Source organism: Triticum dicoccoides, chromosome 7A, assembly GCF_002162155.2.
Source record: "Triticum dicoccoides isolate Atlit2015 ecotype Zavitan chromosome 7A, WEW_v2.0, whole genome shotgun sequence".
NCBI classification, from domain to species: domain Eukaryota; kingdom Viridiplantae; phylum Streptophyta; class Magnoliopsida; order Poales; family Poaceae; genus Triticum; species Triticum dicoccoides.
In genome coordinates this window covers 418,553,896-418,563,030 of record NC_041392.1, presented here as the reverse complement: position 1 = coordinate 418,563,030, position 9,135 = coordinate 418,553,896, and positions in this window count along the sequence as shown.

Below are 9,135 nucleotides of genomic sequence, written 5' to 3'. Positions count from 1 at the left end.
TGCCGCGGCCATGCTTTCATGGACGGCCACGACCACGGCCGCCCGACGGGGCAGAGTCAGGTGCAGGCGAGGTGGGCGCAGGGCCGGGCGAGCGTGCAACGTAGAGCGCATGGGCAGCCTGCTGACGTGCTGACTGCTCGGCGTGGTGATCCTCCAGGAGAAGGAATGAGCACGTCTGGAGGAAGGTGGGCAGCGGCACGCGCGCGGTGATGTGCGGGATGGCGTTGTGGTACTGGCAGTGGAGGCCGCGGAGGAGGTGGAAGACTTGGCGCGTCTCCATGACGGGCTGTCCCAGATCGCACAGTTGGTCGGCGTAGAGCTTGAGCTTGGTGCAGTATTGCATGATGGTGAGGTCGCCCTGCACAACCGCGTGGTACTCGGCGTCAATGTAGACTGCAGGAGACAGCTGGTTGGCTCGGAAGATGTCATCAACGGCCGTCCAGACAGAGAGCGCAGTGTCTTCTGGTTCCATCACAGCATCAAGCAGCTCGGGGGAGATCGTCGCGTACAACCAGTGGACGACGGCATGGTCGGCCATCACCCACTCTGGGTCAGGGGAGTACGCAGCGGCGGCAGCGTCGACGTGGTCGCGCAGGCCGAACATGCCGAGAACTGCATCAAAGTGGCGGCGCCACTGAGCATAGTTCCCGGCGGTGAGGTCAAGGACGACGGGGATGTGGCGGCGGATGTCCACGGTCTGGAGAACCGAGGAGGCAAGGGCCGTCGGAGCGGGCGCTGCAACCGGCGCCGCTGGAGCAATGCGGAGGGGCGCCGGCGTGGCTGCGGCTGGAGGAGAAGCGGCAGGGGGCGTCGGCTGCAGAGAAGCGCCGGCGTCGTCGTCGCCGTCAGCGAGGGAGGAGGGTGGGGTCTGAACTGGGTTGGTGTCCATGGCAGCAGCGGAAGGGTTGGCGGAGCTCTGCCCAAAGGGATTGTGCAGGTCCTGCTCAGGTACCATGTTGACGAGGAATAGGACTCAACTCACACCACTTCCATTCATCTGACGCTGCATATATACAGTTTACAGGAGCAGTTCAGAGAGAATGTGTGAGAGCCACTAGCTCCACTAACCCACGATGCAAAGCACGTCTCAAAGAGAGAGAGAGAGATCATGCGGTGACTACGCATACATATACACCAGTACGTATTCTGCTAACATATGGGTCTAGTCTAGATCCCCGGCGCGACAGCCAAGAACCAATGGGTTTGGTCGGGGCGTTACAATTGGTATCAGAGTTGACCCTCGCGCGGTTACACGGGCGTGTGCGGGTTAGTGATGCATACATGAGGCACATGTGGATGCTGGCACTAGCACGTACCGACGGGTGCCAAGAAGGAACATTCCTGTTGGGTTGACGGGGACGTCAGTTTCTCTGAGGGGGTGTGTATGTGACATCTCAGCTTAATAGAAATGATAGACTACTCATATTAACAAGGTGTGTCTTCTTTTTCATGAGTCCATCAGAAAGTGTTGTGGAATTGTCATGGCAGATGTCCTAGTGTGAGGACTTAGTCAAGGCCAAGTTGAATAAACAGGCTGATGATTACACGGCAGCTGATCCGGAAAAGGCCCCAGAGCCGTCTGAACCAAATGCTGATGCTATCCTTGATGATCCGCCACCACAAGATCATGAAACCTTTGTTGGACAAATGGAAATTGATCTGATGGCTCATGATGATAAACCACCAAGCCCAACCAAAGCTGCTAACGACAAAACGGATGATATTATTGTTACTGGTGTCAGTTATACGGCCCCAGGCAACCCCACTATTTTGTCAAAATATAGTGCTAAGGAAAAAAAATTCTGCTATGGACAAGGGCAAGTGGAAGGTGAATTGAAAGCTATGCCCATCTCAGCGCCCAAGATATTCATTCTGGATTTTTAAACCAACCGTACACCAGCCGTGATTATGAAGCCGATTTACTGAACCTGATGAAGGAGCGATATGAGGTAAATGCTGCTAACCTTTGCATAATTACTATTCCCTTATGATCCGTTTAGGCTATCAACTCCAATAGCCCCCAATGGCCGGTTTATAATACTGATATGAACCGGGACTTATAAAATACTTCAACTTTGCATGTGTAGCCCCCAAGGGCCGGCTTATCTTTTCAAGATGAATCAGGACTTTATACTGTAAGACTCAAAATTCTTGTTGAACACCTTTGTAAACCGATGAACCACCAAACTGGTTGATGGAATAAAAAATCCATAGCTTTAACTTGAGAAAATATGCATTAGCCCCCAAGTGCCAAGAATAATACTTGTATTGAGCTTGGGACTTTGTAAAAAAATGGAGAAGAGGCAATAGACATTAGCCCCCAAGTGCCAAGTGTATGACCTGTCATGTGCTTGGGACTTCAAATATGTACTGCCAACTCATAAATTGCATGTCTCTTGCAGGCCGAGCTTAGCAAAAAAGAATCCCAACTCGCCGACCTTCAAGAAAATATCAAAACTCAACAAGCAGCAACTTCCAAGGCCAAGGAAGAGCTGACCAACGCTTTAGCAGTCATGGAAAAACTGAAGGAGAGCTTTAAGAGCGAGTGGGCAAGCTGGGATACAGAGAAAACAACTCTGCTGAAGAGGGCTGAGGACGCTGAAGCGGCCCTTAATCCGGTAGCAGAGGAATTAACTGGCTTGAAACGGCAAATAAGTGCCATGACTACTGTTCTTTTTGGTAAATAGCCTCTTCATACACCTTAAACATGTATTCTCTAATAAACTGTCGGTTTACCAATGTTGTTGACAATGCAGGAAGTCGCATTGCTCATCTTGGCTCGGATATGCGTCAAAAACTGAAAGCTGCCTATACACTTATAGAACAGTTATACACCGGCGTACAACGGGTCATCTGCACAGCCTCACATAATAAACCGCTGAAAGGGCATTTCCCTACTTTATGTTTTGGATGATGATGACAACCCTTTGTGGTCTAAACGTGTGCTATATGTTTCAGGTTCTCGATGCTTAGGCTTACATCGGATTGCTATTACCTCTCGAAGGAAAAGATCGAAGACGTGTCCTCTACGTTTTTATTTTCTTTGGTCGTAGAGTACCCGTACTATCAAGAGGGAATCCTCATTAGGAAGCTCTGGGGAATCAGTTCACGTACACTTTTCTCACCCTCTCTTTGCCTTCCTCAGATGTGTGAGAGTGAGAGTTTTCCTTGCCTCTTCCCCTCTTTCCTGCTCACTGTTTCTGCCCAGCGGTTGTACCGCTCTCTATAGCGGTTGTATCGCTAGGTCTTGTCGCTCACCAGCTTTTGCTCGAGCGGTTGTACCGCTGCCTCCGGGCGGTGGTACCGCCACTATGCTCTGCAACAACTAGGGCGGTGGTTCCGTCCATGTACCGCTCAAGTACCACTCTCGCCTCTGGTTTGATGCTGTTCTTGGGCGGTAGTGGCCCGGTTGGTCCGGTCGTTCCTTGATGACCGGTACCACCGGTGGTCCGAGCGGTTCTTCCGCTCAGAACTTAGCCGCCCAAGAGCTCAAGGCCATGCGGTTGTTCCGGCCAGGCACCGCCCAAGTACCGGTCAAGCCCCTATTTTGATGCGGTGGTTGTGCAGTAGCCAGGCGGTTAGTCCGGTTATCTTTCTTAGTCGGTACTACCGCCCACCTGTCCGGTTGTACCGCTTGGTAGGGTTCTGCTGTTACACCGTGAGTCCCGGTTGTACCGGGACGAGGACCGGTTGTACCACTGCAGTGCAAAAACGCAGTAACGGTTGGATTTGTGGGGAGACTACTTAAGGGGGCTTCTCCCACCTACCACTCCAACCTTTGACCTCTCTCACTCCACCATTGATGCCCTTCAAGCTCTCTTGCCCGATCTCTCTCTCTCTAGCCACTCAAACTTGTTGATTTGCTAGGGATTGAAGGAGGAGACCTAGATCTACACTTCCACCAAAGGATATTTGGTTCCCCCATACTTTTTTGTGTGGATTTTGTTACTCTTGGGTGTTTGAGCACCCTAGACGGTTGAGGTCACCTCGGAGCCATATTCCATTGTGGTGAAGCTTCGTGGTTTTGTTGGGAGCCTCCAATTAAGTTGTGGAGAGAGCCCCAACCTTGTTTGTAAAGGTTCGGTAGCCGCCTTCAAGGGCACCAATAGTGGAATCACGGCATCTCGCATTGTGTGAGGGCGTGAGGAGAATACGGTGTCCCTAGTGGCTTCTTGGGGAGCATTGTGCCTCCACACCGCTCCAACGGAGACATACTTTCTCTCAAAGGGAAGGAACTTCGGCAACACATCATCGTCTCCACCGTCTCCACTCTTGGTTATCTCGTGCCTTCATTTAAGCAAGCTTACTTGTTTTATATCTCTTGCTTGCTTGTGTACCTATCCTTGTTGCATCATATAGGTTGCTCACCTAGTTGCATTTCTAGACAACCTATTTTGATGCAAAGTTTAACTTGTTAAAGAAAAGCTAGAAATTGTTAGTTGCCTATTCACCCCCCCTCTAGTCAACCATATCGATCCTTTCAATTGGTATCAGAGCCTCGTCTATTTATTAAGGACTTTACCGTCCAAAGAGTATGGTTGATACTGTATACGGTGTGGAGGAACACTCCGGTGTGAATCCGATCTCGTCTACGGGAGATGGGGGAACTTCGGTCTCTCGTGAGGAGTTCAATGTGGCCTTGGAGACATTGAAAACCTCCATGACGACCGAAGTCGAAAGCATGTTTACTAAATTTCTTGAGGGGCTTAAACTATCCACCGCACCGTTGAAAGTGGGTGATCCCGCCAACAAGGTGACGGATGCTATCACCGACAAGGGGGAAGCTAGTAGTGAAAAGGCTCCTTCTTCTAGTGGCAAGAATGGCACCGGCATCTTTGCCCATGTGGAACCACCACTTGTTTATGGTGGACCGGTTCCTTTCACTCATTTGAATCATGCCGGTCCTCCCCCTAAGATTGTGAAAAATGAGGATTTTGATTCTTGGGTTTACCGCTTTAAACGTCATTTAAATCATGTGAACACTAACCTTTGGAGAATCATTGAAGAAGGTTTCTATCCACATGATCCAAGAAACTTCACTCCCCGAGAAGCCGCGGACAATCAATTCAATGAGAATGCTCTCTTCATCATTCAAGATGCTATTCCACCCGAAGACCTACCTCATCTTCGTCCTTTCGCCTTGGCCAAAGATGCATGGCATTGTGTCGTGTCTCTCTACCGGGGAAGCGCAAGCATTCAACGCTCCAACTATGAAGTGGTACAAGATGAGGTCGATGAGTTTGCAATGAAGGAAGATGAAGAACCTCGTGAGCTCTATCGGAGAGTAACCAAACTCGTGGTCTCACTACGAGATCACGGGAGCAAGGACACGGATGACAATTGGATCAAGCGCAAATTCCTCAAGGCAATGATGCCCTATCACAAGGCCATGTCCTCCATCATTCGTCAAAGACCGGATTTCCACACTTTGACCTCAAACGAAGTGTTGGATGAGTTTGTGGCCATGAACATTTTGGACAAGACCACCGACAATGCGGTGCTCCGTTCTCAACGGGCAAAGAAGCCTAACCTTGCTTTGAAGGCCAAGCTCATAGTGGAAGACGAAGAAGAGGAAGAAGAGGAGAGCAACCTCGAAGATACGAAGTATGCATATCATGAACACATGGCACTTGCTTCAAGGTAATTTTGGAGCAAGAAAAACTCAAGGCCAAACTTTAGCAAAAACAACTTGAGTGGTACAAGGGGCAAGCAACGTGTAAGGACTTGCTACAATTGCGGCAACGTGAGTCATTTTGTTGCAGAATGCCCGTATGAGAAGAGGGAAGACAATGGTGGCAAACTCATCCGAAAGGACAAGGCCAAGTCGTTCCCCAACAAGAACAACTTCACCAAGAAGACTCATCCCAAGGCCTTGGTTGTGCAAGAAGAGTACAATGAGGACGATGACGATGATGAAGATGATGAGTCGGTTGCCATGGCCTCCGTTGCCATTGCAACAACGTCAGGGGTGTCTCTCTTCGACTCACCCAACGAGAGCATCACCGCCAAGTGCCTCATGGCTAAAGCCACCAACAAGGTAACCTCCAACATCAAAACTACCATCATTAATCATCCTTCCCAAACGGATAGCATTAATGAATTTGAGGGAGATAATGTGGAGGCTAACGAGTTTGAGGCCTTTATGGGCAAACTCAAGGGAAAATCCAAGAAGCACTTTATTGCTCTCTTGGAACAACTTGGTGAGGCCAATGACATGATCGAGGCTCACGAAGACACCATCTCTAAGATGGAAGGACATACTCGTGACTATGCCGATGAGATTTCGGATCTTTCCAATGCTCTTGAGGAAGAGCGTGGTCTTCGTTTGGCTCTTGAGGAGTCACACAACATAGATCATGCTAAGTTAGAGAAAGATTATGATCATGCCCTTGTTGTTTCTTGTGTGCTAAATTCCGAGAAGGCCAAACTCGGGGTTGATCTTGCTAGACTCAAAGAGGAGTTTGATATACTTGACAAGGCCCACAAGGCCGTGAAGGGTATTCACGCTAGTCTCAAGGAGTCTCATGATCAACTCCAAGTGAAGCTAACTAAGGAGAAAGCAACTTTTCCTCATATGGTTTTAATTGATAATGCAAATGCTACTAACCCGTGTTGTGAGCATATACATCTTGTTAAGGAAAATGCTAAGTTGAAGGAGCAACTTGAGAGAGGTCTTGCGACTTGCATACAAGGCAAGAAGAACCTCAACGATCTCTTGAGCAACCAAAAGGGAGGTGTGGCCAAGGAAGGGGTTGGGTACGTCCCCGACTCCAAGAACAAGAAGAAGAATGACAAGACCAAATGGCCTCCTCCTCTCATGCAAACCTTTGTGAGGGAGGGAGAGAGTGCCCCCGAGGAGAAGAAGAAGAATAATGTCAAGACGGGCAATGTCACCCTCCCAACAAAGCCGGGGATTTTAATCCTTCTTATGTGTTATGCCGTGCTAGTGATGGGCATGTTTATGCCAAATTTGTTGGTTCTCTTCATGAATACATTGAATGGTCTATTTGGGTTCCTAAGACCCTTGTTACTAACATCAAAGGACCCATTACAAAATGGGTACCTAAAACCAAGCATTGATCTCTTGTAGGTGTTTGCTTCCGGTGGTGGATCATGGTTGCTTGATAGCGGAGCTACAAATCATATGACCGGAAGCAAGGACTTGGTGGTGGACGTGCACAAGGTTCCATCTATGCCCACCAATGTCGAGTGGGGTGACGCCTCATCTTCTAAGGTATTGGGACTTGGCAAGGTGGTCATCTCTCATGATCTCACGATCGAGAAGGTCATGCTTGTTGAGTCCCTTGCATACAATTTACTTTCCGTTCGTCAACTTGCAATCATGGGATTTGCCACTTTCTTTGATATCGATACCGTGGCCCTCTTGTGGAGCAAGACTCTTAAAGTAGCCTTTGTTGGGCATGTCGAGAACGGTCTATATGTGATTAACTTTTCGGAGCGACCCACTAAGACCGTGACATGCCTAATGGCTAAAGTTGATGTGGGATGGCTTTGGCATCGCCGTTTAGCCCATGTCAATATGAGATCTTTGCAAAGTCTCCTCAAGGGGGACCATGTCCGTGGACTAACGAATGTTAGTTTTGCTAAAGATCGTGCTTGCAGTGCCTGTATCGAAGGAAAGCTACATGAGAAGGCTCACCCTCCCACGACTATCATTTATTCAAAGAGGCCTTTGGAGCTCCTTCACATGGATCTCTTTGGGCCTCCATCCTTCGATAGTCTTGGAGGTAGGAAGTATTGCTTGGTGATTGTGGATGACTACTCAAGGTACACGTGGGTGTATTTCTTCAAGAGGAAGAGTGAGACCCAACAAACCGTCATTGACTTTGCAAATGAAGCACAACGTCAACACAATGCAAAGATCTTGACAATAAGAAGTGACAACGGCACCGAGTTCAAGAACTACACCTTGGATGAATTTCTTAGTGATGAGGGAATCAAGCATCAATATTCCGCACCCTACACCCCTCAACAAAACGGTGTTGCGGAAAGGAAGAACCAGACGTTGATGGATGCGGCAAGGACCATGATGGCGGAGTTCAAGTCTCCGTACAACTTTTGGGCCGAAGCCATCAACACCGCGTGTCATGCATCCAATCGGCTCTACCTCCGCAAGGGCTTGAACAAGACTCCATATGAGATACTCACCGGTAACAAGCCCAACCTCAAGTACTTCCGGGTGTTCGGGTGTAAGTGTTTCATTCTCAAGAAAGGTGTTCGGTTGTCTAAATTTGAGGCTAGAGCTCATGAGGGCATATTTGTTGGTTATGCTACAAACTCTCATGCTTACCGTGTCCTCAATAAATCCACGGGACTTATTGAGGAGACGTGTAACGTGGAGTTTGATGAGAATAACGGCTCCCAAGTGGAGCAAAGTGGCACTTGTGATGTAGGTGATGAAATTCCTCCTCAAGCTATAATAAGAATGGGTGTTCGTTTTATCCTACCCATTGAGGAACCCCTTGTGGCCGAAGGAGAAGGACAATGCTCCACTCAAGTGGAGCCATCACCAACCCAAGGCCCACACGCTTCCGAAGAACAAAGTGAAGGCCCTCAACCTCATGAACAAGACCAAGGGCAAGATCATACTCAAGACGGTGTTGACACACCAAGTGATGCCCAAGGTCAAGTTCTCTCCCCCGAGCAAGTTCAAGATCAAGAACAAGTTCATGACGGCGCTCAAGATGATCAAGTAACCGCTCCTCAACTCACCACCGAGGAGGAATTAGAGCGTCGTGCCGCCAAGATTGCATCCAAGCTCTCCACCAAGGATCATCTCATGACGAATGTGCTTGGAAGCTTAAGAAAGGGGGTAAGCACTCGTAGACAATTAGCAAATTATTGTGAGCATCACGTGTTTGTCTCTTGTGTGGAACCCCACAAGGTCTATGAGGCGCTAGACGATCCGGATTGGCTCAATGCCATGCATGACGAACTCAACAACTTCGAGCGCAACAAAGTGTGGAGATTGGTGCCAAGGCCAACGGGGAACCACAATGTCATTGGAACCAAGTAGATATTCAAGAACAAGCAAGATGCCCATGGGATTATCATTCGCAACAAGGCTCGTTTGGTAGCACAAGGCTACTCCCAAGTCGAGGGTATCGACTATGG